General features: G+C 48.2%; 1 protein-coding gene and 1 long non-coding RNA gene across 2 annotated transcripts in view; both read left to right on the top strand.

Moving 5' to 3' along the window:
- The first annotated feature begins 5,236 nt into the window (after positions 1-5,236).
- Positions 5,237-6,127, top strand: LOC141087835 (uncharacterized). Its single transcript, XR_012231739.1, has 2 exons — positions 5,237-5,317; positions 5,480-6,127. It is a non-coding gene; the product is annotated as an uncharacterized lncRNA (long non-coding RNA).
- Positions 6,128-6,847: 720 nt separating this feature from the next.
- ZBED4 (zinc finger BED-type containing 4) overlaps positions 6,848-14,527 on the top strand; it is a 51,643-nt gene continuing 43,963 nt past the window's right edge. The window contains exon 1 of the mRNA XM_073573481.1: positions 6,848-7,201. The gene's annotated coding sequence lies outside the window, so the exon portion shown is untranslated. The remainder of the gene's footprint in view (positions 7,202-14,527) is intronic.

Raw genomic sequence — 14,527 nt, 5'->3', positions numbered from 1 at the left:
TAGCAAACTTCAGACGGGCCCGGACATGTACTGGCTTAAGCAGGGGGACACGACTGCCACTGCAGGATCTGAGTCCATGGTGGCATAATGTGTTACTGATGGTAGCCTTTCTTACCGTGGTCCCAGCTCTATGCAGGTCATTCATTAGGTCCCCCTGTGTGGTTCTGGGATTTTTGCTCACTGTTCTTGTGATCATTTTGACCCCACGGGGTGAGATCTTGCGTGGAGCCCCAGATCAAGGGAGATTATCAGTGGTCTTGTATGTCTTTCATTTTCTTATTATTGCTCCACAGTTGATTTCATCACACCAAGCAGCTTGCCTATTGCAGATTCAGTCTTCCCAGCCTGGCGCAGGGCCACAATTTTGCTTATGGTGTCCTTCAACAGCTCTTTGGTCTTCACCGTAGTGGAGTTTAGAGTGTGACTGTTTGAGGTTGGGGACAGGTGTCTTTTGTACTGATAACAAGTTCAAACAGGTGCCATTACTACAGGTAATGAGAGGAGGACAGAGGATCCTCTTAAAGAAGAAGTTACAGGTCTGTGAGAGCCAGAAATCTTGCATGTTTTTAGGTGACCAAATATTTATTTTCCACCATAATTTGCAAAATAATTCTTGCCAAATCAGACAAGGTGATTTTCTGGAGTTTTTTTCTCATTTTGACTCTCATAGTTGTGGTCTACCTATGTAAATTACAGGCCTCTCTCATCTTTTTAAGTGGGAAAATTTGCACAATTGGTGGCTGACTAAATACTTTTCTCCCCACTATTCTATGTCCTCCGTTCTGCCGCATAGAACAAAAACGATTCTACTCACCTTCCATGCGCTACCCCATCACGCGTTGTCCTCTCCTGAAGCCAGCAGCTCACTTCAGTGTGCAAGCGATGTAAGTCCATGATGTCACTGCCATGCGCCCCAAGTTACGTGTGCACCGTCAGCTGTTGGCCCGATTGATATCTGCGCCAGAATATAACACTTCAGTTGATTGTGCATCCGAAGACACACATCAAGTGGAAGTTTGCATGGATGGGTCCCTCACAAGCACAGGCCCAGTCATAACCTCTGAGACCGTTACCATATGCACAAGGAGGTACCAGGAGAGTATGTGTAGACATAGGCCGAGCCCCGATTGACACACTTGATTATGGTTCCTCCCTGTACATCTGTTACATGTAGACATTGTTAGGGACGGCGGAACGCACTAAATATTAAATAACAGAAAGTGCGTTCGCCGCCCGGGGTCCACCGTGCAGAGGTGTTAAACTGCTGCTACATAATGGCAGACGCACAATATGGCGGTATGGCACACGCGGGTTGAATGTCACCCGCGAGTGCTGGCGAGCTCTGTTAGAATCACAGAGGCGCCTAAGGCATAAACATAAATGCCGAGCCTGTTGAACTCACAGGTCTCGGCGGTGTGCACTCACGTTATACGGTCACAGGACTAGGCCCCAGACTCTGGGTCAAAGTCCGTCTAGACCTACCGTGCGTGCGGCGTCGATACCGCGGACGCCAACAAGTGCTGCTGACAGCAGCGCGGCGACTGATCCAGCCGCAATACGACAATGCCCAGACAGGCGCACTGTCGGACGCTAGCCCTGTGGAGGATGTGTACTGTGGCTTGTAGATTGCCACTGACTGGCGCTGACTCTATTACTAGATCCCTATACACACTCGTAATATCAGAGGGAGGGGAATCTTAATGAGTCATTTGCAGTCCATACATCCGTCAACATTCACACAGTAGCAATTAGAGTCTATACTAGCGCATGGCTGAGCAGCCATGCGACCCTTTTATAGCCGGGACCTTCCAGATCTCTGAGATCGACCAATGAGATCTGGAGAAGGACCTGAGCACGTGACTCCCGATCTCCAATGGGAGATCGTCTTGTGGGTATGCCCAGTAGCGCGTCGGGAGGACAGCCTCTGGAGTGGCTTGCTGCAGAGCAGGCTGCGCTACTATTGCTGGCCCAGAGGTGGCAGCAACAACCAGACCCACAGAGCTGGTCTGAGCAGAGCTTCTGGAATGCTGGGATTGCTGTGCAGGCTCCTGAGCGGTCGGTGGAGAATGGGAGACTGCTGGATGCAAGGCTCTGGATTCCTGCTGTGCAGTTGCAGGAACCTGACACCTAACAGATGTAGGCTGAATCCCGATAAACAGTTGATGATGGTTTGTCCCTGTACATATGGTACATGTAGTCGTAGGCTGAGCCCTGATTGACACACTTCCAGTAGCCACAGAGGTACTACACCTCATCCAGAGGTGTGGTATCTCACGACTGGGTAAGACGGGGGCACTATACCACACTCCTAACACTGCACCCAACACAAACACTAGTTAGTCAGGGCATCTGGGTGTACCCTTCGGGAGGATGGCCTCATCCCAGACTGGCTAGGAAAGGGTGTTGGGAGGTTAGTGGGGAAGGTAGGGAGGAGCTTAGAAAGTGGAGTGATTTAGAACAGCCAATGAGTGACAGTGAGTGGGCGGAGCTTAGAGAAAGAGTGGGAGATTTGAAGTTGGTTGAGAGAGTTCTCTCAGGGGGAAGGATACGCTTGGAGCAGCTCCTGTCAGGAGTAGCTGCTGGACTGATTGGCTTGGAAAGGAAGGATCCCTGAAGGAAGGAGTGATATTTCTAGAGTCCCATGCTGAAAGCCATCAGGTGGGGGAAGAAATTAAGTCGCAGAAGGGTCTCAGCCTCTAGCCTAGCAAAGTGAACTTAACTAGCGAGCTGACAGCTGTGGTTGCTGTATGGGCCACAGCGATTCCCACAGTTACCTTCCCAGAAAGGCAGCCACATAGGATTAAGAAGCTGCCTGAATGATGAATTCTAACAGAATCTGTGGCAGCTAGCCTGGGACACTGACTGTGAAGGTGCTGGGTAAGAAAGTGGAAACCAGCACAGTGAGATGGCCTGGAAAGGAATATACTGACAGGGAGTGTTGGAGGGGTGTACTCATTTACCTGGGAGTTTACTGGACCCCTGACCTGGAGGACTCAGCATCAAAGTGGGCATCTGTGTGCACCAGACAGTGAGTAAAGCCCTTTGGAACTGCATTCAACTGAGTCCTTGCCTCCTTTCTACATTCAGCACTGCTACATCCTCCACTCCGCTTGACATCACCCCTGAAAACAACTCTTAACAGCCCTGGGACTACTGCTCTACCTGTGGAGACCCATTGTCACCTCGGCTGCGACACACCAACAGTCTCAGGGGAACAACACTGCAGCGCTGGTCGCCTCTGACCAGAATACCACAGGTGGCATCACGTATTCAACTATAACCTTTATTCCCATTTTACTACACTCTTACAACAACAAACAACATTCCCTTTTCATCTGACCGCCTGAGGCCACGGACCGGGTCGCAGCCACTGTGACACCGCAACCCCCCTTGAAGTAGACGGGCCCAGGACCGAGTGCCCCACGGTGCGTCACTTCTCCCTATACATATGTATAAACGTAGGCCGAACCCCGATTGACACACTTGATTGCCATTTCTACTTATACAAATGGTATGTGTAGACGTGGGCCAAAACCCAATTGATGCAGTTGATTATGGTTCGTCCCTGCACTTATGGAACAAGTAAACGTAGGCAGAGCCCCTATTGACATACTTGATTATGGCTTCTCCCAATACATGAGGTGTAAATGTAGGCCGAAACCCGATTGACACGCTAGATCAGAGATGCCCAACTTGTAGCTCAGGAGCCGCATGTGGCTTGCGGGACCATGATGTGTGACTCGAAGCTGGCTTGCAGCTTGGTGCATTAGCACCAGGTCTAGTAAACAGGAAGAGCAGGTCTTCAGATGGTGTCTTTTATGAGTAGCCTCACGCAGAACAGATCTGTATGTGCATATACTAGCCTTGCGGTTGGAGAAATAAATTAAGTCTAAACTGGACATAGGATGATATTGCCAGATATCCGGGGTGCTTAACCACAGATGCGTCAGCGTGGCGGGAGTGCTTGATGTAAGAATATCGAATGAGGATAAGGTGGGAATCCTTGGCTGTAATCATTCTCCCTTGGTGCGATTCCTGTGGGGAAGCTTAGCTGTCATACAGATAATGTGGGTTCTGTGTCACTACTGTAGGAGGAAAAGGTTCTCTGGATATGGCTCGTCACCCTCTAAAGGGCCTGTCACACTAAGCGATATCGCTAGCAATATCGCTATAGCGTCACTGTTTTTTGTGACGTTATAGCGATATCGCTATGTCTGATACTTACCTCCGACCGCTCCCCCGCTGGTTATCGCTAATCGCGCGAGAACGTCCTGGACCATTTCTCGTCAACTTCCTGCTGTGACGACGAGCGACGCGTGGACGCGGGCGGGAAGACGTCAGGGTCTGACAGGTAAGTAGCGACCCCCGAGATGTCGCTGGTGAGATCTGCCTGTGCAGCAGCTCACTAGCGACCACTTAGTGATGTACCAGCAATCCTGACCGTGTCATATCGCTGGTGCATCGCTAAGTGTGACAGTACTTTAAGAGACTATGGCTCTCAAGAAAAGTTGGGGAACACTGTACTAGCTTATGGTCTATACACAATACAGGGAAATTGTTTTACAGGGAAAGGAAATGTTCACACAATATTACAGCCTATCACGAGAAGCACCTACATTATAGTTGTAGGTGACATGCTCAAAGAGAACCTGTGAGGCCAGCTAACACTATCTGCATACATAGGGTTAATCTGCAGGCTAACAGCGCTGGAAGCGTACCTGGTTGTCGTACTGAAAGCATAGCACTTGGTAACAGTCACCCTTCAGACATACGGGTGTGCTGGGGTGTTCGTACAGCCGCCACTCTGCGTACTAAGCAGTGAGTGAAGCTGCGTCGGCACACCTGTATGTCTGAAGGGCAACGATTACCAAGTGCTATGCTTTCAGTAGGACAGTTACACTTATAATGCTGACAGGTTGCTCTACAACGTAGCTGTGCTGTCATCCGCTACGATCTGTGCCAGGTGCTGCCACCTTCAGTGCGGTCACCAGCCATCTACCTCCACCCTTAGCGCGGTCGGCTGTCTGTCGCTACCCACAGTGCTGGGAGCCATGACGTATGACTGAAAGCCAATGACTCCCTAGAGAAAAGTTTAGTTTCTTCTAGTAGCCCTCCGTCAGGCGCAATAGATCTGACAGGCACACAGTAGTTTCACTTCTCTCTCCTTGCCCACTTATCAGAAAACCCCACCCCTCCTAGTTATCTCCTGACTCTGTGAAACCTGATATCACAGTGACTCAGCAGACCTTCTAGTGAGCAGATATCAACACTTTGGCTTCTCAGGCACATTGCGCCTGATTTCAACACAAATTGAAAGGTTAGTATTTTCTTTTTTTATTCATCACGATTGTGTATTTAGCTTGTTTTATGAAGGATTAATGCTAAGTTAGTGTACATAAGTACTGTTTTCTTAGACAAAAGGAGGGTGGCTTCTAAGGCACATTGCGCCCTAACACATACTCTTTCTCTCTTGCTTCAGATTTTCTGCTGCAATGGCCAGAAAACAGTATGATTCATCTAAACCCCTTCATTTAGAAGAAATGAAGATTTTTTTTGTTAGAAGATGATGAGGAAGAACCAGCAGTAACTGAGGATTTAGAGGAATCTAGTGACATTTCATCTGAAGATGAGGTAGCAGAATGTAACACTGATTCTGGAACAGAGCAGGATGGTGATGACACTGATACAGAGGAAACAGACACAGATCTAGCATATTTGGGCAAAGATAAAAATACAAAGGACGTCCCAAAACAAACACCGACTCTACCACCTTCTAAAAGACGCAGTTGTACTACCTGCTCATTTGTATCTGGTTTCAGAAGGCTTTCTAAATATGACTGCAAAATATGTAAAGAATCAATCTGCCTTTCCCATGCAACTTTCGTCTGCCAGCCTTGCTTTTCTAAGTGTACCTGTGCTGCTTCTGCTGCAATTGAAACCACTGAAGATGAGTAGAAAATAATTAAGTAACATCTAAGTGCAATATCCTTTAAGTTTTTTTCCATAATTTTATATTTAAGCAATAGTTAAGTAAAGATAACTGGAGCCTATTTGGCGGTACTACCGAAAAGTGGTACTTTTAGTTTTAATAAGTTTATGGTTAATAAATGTTTTTTTTTGCATCTGATTTGGTGTAATCTCTTTTAATACATTCCTATGAAGGTCACTGACTACTTCTATAGTTCTGAAATTGAAATATGTAGCTACTATAGGTGGTTTTCTGACCTGTGCTTGTCAGGCACATTGCGCATGAACTGAGGAGAATCTATATTGCGCCTGACGGAGGGGTAGCCATGCTTGCAGTATTACAAAACCTTTAACCAGATTAACCCTAAAACTCCTGGCAGTTTCCCTTCCATTTTGGCCACAAGACCCAGGATGGGACCTCAATTCCAACCAGAATCCTCCCATATAAGCCCCAATACGGCCATGTGCCTCGTCCTGGATTCTCATTTATCTGAGAGTTAGGCCACATTCACACGTTCAGTATTTGGTCAGTATTTTACCTCAGTATGTGTAAGACAAAACCAGGAGAGGAACAATCAGAGGAAAAGTAGAATCGAGACACATCACCACTCCTGGATTTATCACCCACTCCTGGTTTGGGCTTACACACTGAGGTGTAAAAAAACAACTCGCCAGATACTGAATGTGTGCATGTGGCCTTACTTTGTGTTTTTGCTCTGCCATGTGCTGTGAGTGAAAGACTCCCGTTAAGCCCCGAGTTTGCCTTCCCTTCTCAGAACAAAGGCCGTAATTCCGCTGTCTCCTCAGGACTTGGCTATAAAGGAGCCGCCACTGTTGCTCCAGCTCACCCCACCCTGGCTGGAGGCCACAAGTGCTCCGGAAACCCCGTACACAGCGCCTGCCATCTGCCAAAACAAACGCGACGCGGGGGAGAAGGGGTGGCCGCATTCTGTATATGTGTGTACTGGGGGGCGGGGACGGCTCCCCGCGCGCATGCGCTGTCGCCATGGGGCAGCCGTCTGCAGGAAGCCGCCATTTTGTGAACCTTTGACTCGGTGACGTAGTGGCACGCAGGCCGCGCTCCGCCTCTCGTCTTCAGCTCGCCGTCGGACGGAGCGTCGCGTGAACGGGAGGGAGACAAAGCATTAAACTAATGAATGGGGCAGTGAGAGCTCCGGCTGGCCTGCAGGGAGTGAGTGGCTGCTGAGCCCTAGGAGAGGCTGCTGACTGCCGGGTAAGTGCCCCAGGAGAGGACGGCTGTGAGAGGACGGAGGAGATGGCTGGAGTTCCGGTCTGCGGAAGGGGAGTGCGAGCAAGGCCTGAGCACACACTGCCCTACAGCCCGACCATTGTGCTGCGGTGCCACATGGCCGCGGACACTGCTGACAGCCACACACATGGCCGAGGGGAATGTGGGGCAACGCTTCGTGCACCTGTGCCCCCGTATGGGGCTGGCTGGTCGTGCTGAGCCATCATGGGCGGTCTGAGCCGTCGCACCCCGTCTGGTTGGGGCGGTCTGTGCCGTCGCGCCCGGTCTGGTTGGGGCGGTCTGTGCCGTCGCGCCCGGTCTGGTTGGGGCGGTCTGTGCCGTCGCGCCCCGTTTGGTTGGGGCGGTCTGTGCCGTCGCGCCCCGTTTGGTTGGGGCGGTCTGTGCCGTCGCGCCCCGTTTGGTTGGGGCGGTCTGTGCCGTCGCGCCCAGTTTGGTTGGGGCGGTCTGTGCCGTCGTTGGCCTGTCTGTGCCGTTGGGGCGGTCTGTGCCGTCGCGCCCCGTTTGGTTGGGGCGGTCTGTGCCGTCGTTGGCCTGTCTGTGCCGTTGGGGTGGTCTATGCCGTCGCGCCCCGTTTGGTTGGGGCGGTCTGTGCCGTCGCGCCCTTCAACTATAAGAACAGTGATTTTTCCACTTGGGTTAAAGAGCGAAAGCTGCTGTAGTCACAGAACATTGTTTATGATGGGGACATAACACTGAGATCGGAGGAGCAAGATAAGTGTAGAGTTTATTTTAATGTCATAGTGCACACTATGGCTGTTGGGGATGTTCCAGTAATGGTTAATCCCTTATTAAAAGCCCCGTGCACTGTGAGATTAAAATAAACTCTACCAGACTACCCGTTTAACAAGTTGCGTCAAATGCAAGCATAGCTGTACACCGTCTGACCATACCCGTCTATACTTTGCTGGGCGCTACCTTTTAATAGATTTTGTACTTTTTTTTTTAAACATGCTGTCATAATATAAACTGACCCTTAACCCTGTTATATCTCATCCAAATTCCTTAGCTAGCCCATATTTTCTTGGTGAGTAAAGGGCTGATTGTATAATCATCTAGGATTTGTAAAGCAAGATAAGAATCTTTGCAGGTTAAAGGTACAAATGAGTATCCTAAAAATACCATGCCTCGTGTTCAACAGCCCACTACACTGGTATACACGGCTGCATAAGAAGCAGGAGGCGCATGATGTTTAGACTTTGGTGTGTCCCCCTGACTGTCTCCCCTCAGTCTTGTATCATAAACCTTGGGTTCAGTTTTGTTTAAGCAGAAGAAACTGTACTTTCCATGGACGCAATGGTGAAGACTACACTGGCCACGTGACCTTGGTTATGCCCTGAGACGGGTGGTGATGCAGTGCTCACAATGGAACAGTGCCACTGGTCCATGAGACACGTAGACACAATTGGTAGGGTAGGTGCCCATGATCAGGACTTGCTGCAGCGTGAAACCCACAGCGGTCAGTTATTTCAGCATAGTGGATAGGATTTCTAGACATCCCATGTCCACTATGCGTGTGTGTGCGCCTGCAAATCGCCCGCGGACACTGACGTGTGGCGTGTCTTACCAGACCGCAGCATGTCTGTTTCTGTTGCGGAGACGCTAATGTCCACAACAGAAATTCAATCAATAGGATGTATTAGATGGGGTAAATCCCAGTGGTTCAGTGAACACGTGGAATTACCTGCGTTCAATAGAAATACGCTGCGTCCAAAGCGCTGCTACTTCTGAATCGTGGGATGGTATCCCAAGTTGTTGACCAGTAGTGGATGATGCCTTTAAAGGAGGTTGTCCATGTTAGGGTATGTGCAATCAGGAATTGGCAGCACTTTGGACGCAGTGCATGTCAGCTGCATCCAAAGTTCTGATGTTTATTGAACTCAGGTGAATCCTCTGTGTTCACTGAACCATGCGGAGTCACAGCGTCCAATACATTTTATGGGTGAAATTTCTCTTGCGGAGACTAGCGTCTCTGCAAGAGAAGTTGACATGCTGCATTCTGGAGAGATGCACCTGATGTCAGTCTCCACGGGTGTCTCTGGATGTATAGTGGGCATGGGATTTCTATGCTGTAACAGCTGGAGGCTGCGGGTTGGATGCTGCACAAGTATGCAGCGTCCAACTCGTAGCGTTTAGGGTATGTGCACACGGTGCGGATTCTGCTGCGGACCTGCAGCAGGTTTGGCCCTGCGGTTCTGCAGCAGAACTGCAAGTGATGTACACTACCATTTAAAGGGAATCTGTCACCCTTTTTTTGGCCTATTAGCTGCTGGCATAGACAAAGGGGGCTTATCTACAGCATACTGTAATGCTGTAGATAAGCCCCCGATGTAACCTGAAAGAGAAGAAAAACACGTTATATTATACTCATCCGATGGGTGTTGCGGTCCGGTCCGGCGCCTCCCTTCTTCAAGCGATGACGCCCCTCTTCTCCCGTCCTGAAATGGCTCCGGCGCAGGTGCATTGCTCTGCCCTGTTGAGGGCAGAGCAGAGTCCTCAGTGCGCAGGTACTGCAGAATTCTGCTCTGCCCTCAACAGGGCAGAGCAATGCGCCGGAGCCATTTCAGGACGGGAGCAGAGGGCGTAACACATGAAGAAGGGAGGCGCCGGACTGGACTGCAACACCCATCAGACCGGACCGCCCACCTCGGTGAGTATAATATAACTCGGTTTTCTTCTCTTTCAGGTTACATCGGGGGCTTATCTACAGCATTACAGAATGCTGTAGATAAGCCCCCGATGTCTATGCCGGCAGCTAATAGGCCAAAAAAGGGGTGACAGATTCCCTTTAAGGCTATGTGCACACGGTGCGGATTCTGCTGTGGAATTTTCTGTGCTGATTTTGCTAAATCTGCAGGTAAAATGACCTGTGTTTTACTTGCAGTTTTTGTGCGGATTTCCCCTGCAGTTTTCACCTGCAGATTTCTATAATGGAGCAGATGAAAAACTGCAGCACAACTGCACAAAAGAAGTGACATGCTGCAGTTTTAAATCTGCACCAAATCTGCGTGGAAAAATCTGCAGCATGTGCACATCGTTGTTTGTTTTACATAGCCTTAAATGGAACTGTACATCACTTGCAGTTCTGCTGCAGTTCTGCAGGGCCAAATCTGCTGCATAACTGCACCAGAATCTGCACCGTGTGCACATACCCTTAGGCTATGTGCACACACTGCAGATTCACCTGCAGGTTTTTTCCCGCGGAACCGCACGTAAAGTGACCTGCGGTTTTGCCCTGCGGTTTCACACCTCTACTATGTTAAAGGTGTGAAACCGCAGCAGAATCCGCCGAAATAATTGACATGTTGCGGAAAAAAACCCGCAGCAAAACAGCGCGGAAAAAACGCAGCGTGAGCACTGCGGTTTTGAAAACCCATAGGCTAACATGGTAAAGTACCATGTCTGCTGAACTGCTGCGGTTCCGCAGGGCCAAAACCGCAGCGGGACCGCAGCAAAAACCGCAGCGTGTGCACATAGCTTAAGGCTATGTAAAACAAAAACCGCTGTGCACATGCTGCGGATTTTTCAGCTCCAGATTTGCTGCTGATTTAAAACTGCAGCATGTCACTACTTTTGTGCAGATCCGCAGCAGTTTTAGGCTGTGTGCACACGCTGCGGATTTTGCTGCGGTTCCGCAGCGGTTTTGGCCGCTGCGGACCTGCAGCAGTTTTTGCTGCGGTGTACAGTACCATGATTCCCTATGGGAATCAAAAACCGCAATGCAGACGGTGCGGAATTTTCCGCGCGGATTATCTGCGGTTTTCAATCCGCAGAAAGAATTGACATGTCAATTCTTTCTGCGGATTCTCCTGCGGTTTGCCATCTCCTCCATTGAGGAGATGAAAAACCGCAGGGCAAAACCGCAGAGCAATCCGCAGGTAAAACCGCAGGTCTTTTGACCTGCGGTTTCACCTGCGGATTTTACAAAATCCGCGCGTATGAATCTGCACCTAATCCGCAGCGTGTGCACACAGCCTTACACCTCTTCCATTATAGAAATCAACAGGTGTAAAACTGCAGGGGAAATCCGCACGAAAACTGCAGAAAATCTGCAGTAAATCTGCACTAAATTCGCAGCTAAGGGTAAGTGCACATGTAGTTTTTAGGTTGTGCGGATTTTGATGAAAAATCCGCAGGTAAATCCACAGGACAAAAGTCCTGCGGTTTATCTGTGGATTAGCCTGCGGTTTTGCCCTGCGGTTTCACACCTCATAATGGATAGGTGTGAAACCGCAGCGAAATCCACACAAAGAATTGACATGCTGCGGATTGTAACCCGCAGCAAAACCGTGCGGAAAAATCCGCAGCATGTGCACTGTTTTTTTTATTTCCATAGGAAATAAAGGTACTGTACAATGCAGCAGAATCTGCTGCGGACCCGCAGGGCCAAATCCACTGCGGATCCTCAGCAGAATCCGCAGCGTGTGCACATACCCTAAAACGCAGGTCATTTTACGTGCAGCTTTTGCAAAATCTGCGTGGAAAATTCCACAGTAGAATCCGCACAGTGTGTACATAGCCTTACTGACCATGTGCACATACCCGGAGAGAGCAAAGTCTGCAGTCATCCTACGTGCACACACTCTCAATTCTCCAAGAATGCTGATGCGAGTAAGCGGTCACATGACAGCATATATGAAGTTTGCATAATAATAATCTCTTCTGGTTTCTCAATGGAAGTGAATTGAGAGAAGCTGAATGCGTCTTATTGGCAGTGGCACATGACCAGAAGTATGGAAATGTAATACATGCTGTCATGTGACAGTTTACTCACACCGGCAACACTGGTGAATCTTGATCGCACTCCGTCACGATTAAGAAATCTGCAGATTTGCGCTCTAACATGAAAAACCATTTTTAAATAGATTTTTTTTATAAAGCTTTCAAAAATATTAGATCATTGTTAGATAAAGGTAAAATTGATGCAAATTTTTACATAAAAAAAAAATAGATTTCATGTAGTGGGATTAAGAAGCAGTTTTAGGCAGAAAATAAAACCACACATGTATGTGGGCACACACTGCTACATTCTCCGTTTTAATTCATTACAAGGTTAAAGGGGTGGGGAGAAAAAATTTGCATACAAGCAATAGACAAACACAAACTAAGTAGGTATACTAATAATTTCTGTGACAGCTATATCACTAGAAAATGCCATTAGATTTGGTGAGTGAATCCCCGGCTATCCACAGCAATGTCCTAAACAGTCATTGGAGCAGAACACACCTGAGCCGGCTCCGTAGATCACCATTCTCTGGATCAGAAGGGGTACCACTTGTCGTTCCACCAGCGATCAGTAAGTTATTCCCTATCCCATAGATACATGACCTTTAATCTGCCTATTCCAAAATTCCCTGCAAAATTCTTTACCAGATGTGCAGGGAAAAACTTTAAACAATGCCAAACCGTCTCCTTCTGATATGTTATGTCCTTGGCAGAGAGAGAATGAAAAATCCCACTTTCTGTCAAGCCACATACACATTACTGCTTTATTTCAGGGGGAAATTATGAAGTAACATTAATCCTAGATCTGGGGTGTAGTTTCAGGCTGAAAGACAACACCAGTCCCTCAGGTTAATGGTAAGAATGGGATATTACTAAAGTATAAATTTTAATAAATGCGTGCACAGTGCTGACTGTATATGCAACTGTTCATGTGAGGGTGGTTTCACATTAGCGTTTAAGGCCGCAGCGTCGGCCTGTGCACGGCCGCCGCTAAACCCCGCCCCCTGCCGCGCCTCTGCCGGTAGCTCCGCCTACGGGCACAAGACGCTGCATGCGTCCTGCGTCCCCTATCTTTAGCACTGGGGACACAGGCCGTGCGCAGGTATGCGTTTGGCGGCGCATGCGTCCTTTTGATGTTGCGCCGAGAGCACCAAATTGCAACAGGTTGCGTTTGGCGCTGGTCGGCGCACCCATGCAACGTCTTGCGCCCGTAGGCGGAGCTACCGGCGGAGGCGCGGCAGAGGGCGGGGCTTAGCGGCGGCCTTAATCGCTAATGTGAAACCACCCTGACTGATTTATGTCCGACCACCGTGGTGTATCTTGTCGCGTAGAAATCTGAGGCTGACCCTTGGATTTGTAACATGGATTTACAGTTAGCGCTGCTGACCCGCTCAAGGATAAGTCACATTGTGATGTAATGTGGCTATAATCCAATTTTTTTCTTCTGTATTAATACTACAAATGTTGCAATAAACAGGGTTACAGGAACTCCATCTACGTGTCTTCGATTCCGATGTCACCACATATTAGAATTTCCATACGCATTAGTTGGCTGTATGTCAATTATTCGGGCGACTCCATTTCCCCGCAACTCCACCATACACGAGTGATCCTGTGTTCTGTAAGAAAGCTGCTTGTCAGATTGCTCTGCCAGTGGCTATTTCCTGGAGAACAAAATTAAATCCTACTGGCCACATCCTTCTTTCTTGCAAATTCTTGTTGGCACCAGGGCTGTGGAGTCGGTATGCCAAACCTGCGACTCCGACTCCTCAATTTCCTTTACACCGACTCTGACTTCCACATGTATTGCTTATATTTAAGTGAAAAATTTATTGTAGTACAATGTGAACATCAGACATTGAATCATTTTTGTGATCCAATAATCAAGATATTTAGAACATAATATATATTTATTGGAATACAACTTTAGAACACAAACTGTAATTGTAAATATGTAGTATCGAAAATATATATATATATATTACACACACACAGTACAGACCAAAAGTTGGACACGCCTTCTCATTCAAAGAGTTTTCTTTATTTTCATGACTATGAAAATTGTAGATTCACTCTGAAGGCATCAAAACTATGAATTAACACATGTGGAATTATACAATTGATAAAAAAGTGTGAAACAACTGAGAAAATATGTCTTATATTCTAGGTTCTTCGAAGTAGCAACCTTTTGCTTTGATTACTGCTTTGCACACTCTTGGCATTCTTTTGATGAGCTTCAAGAGGTAGTCACCGGAAATGGTCTTCCAACTGTCTTGAAGGAGTTCAGAGATGCTTAGCACTTGTTGGTCCTTTTGCCTTCACTCTGCGGTCCAGCTCACCCCAAACCATCTTGATTGGGTTCAGGTCTGGTGACTGTGGAGGCCAGGTCATCTGGCATAGCACCCCATCACTCTCCCTCTTGGTCAAATAGCCCCTACACAGCCTGGGGTCATTGTCCTGTTGAAAAATAAATGATGGTCCAACTAAACGCAAACCGGATGGAATAGCATGCCGCTGCAAGATGTTGTGGTAGCCATGCTGGTTCAGTATGCCTTCAATTTTGAATAA

Source organism: Dendrobates tinctorius, unplaced genomic scaffold (assembly GCF_039654945.1).
Source record: "Dendrobates tinctorius isolate UK_male_01 unplaced genomic scaffold, ASM3965494v1 ptg000035l, whole genome shotgun sequence".
In the NCBI taxonomy this organism is placed as follows: Eukaryota; Metazoa; Chordata; class Amphibia; order Anura; family Dendrobatidae; genus Dendrobates; species Dendrobates tinctorius.
This window is presented reverse-complemented; position numbering and strand designations above follow the sequence as displayed.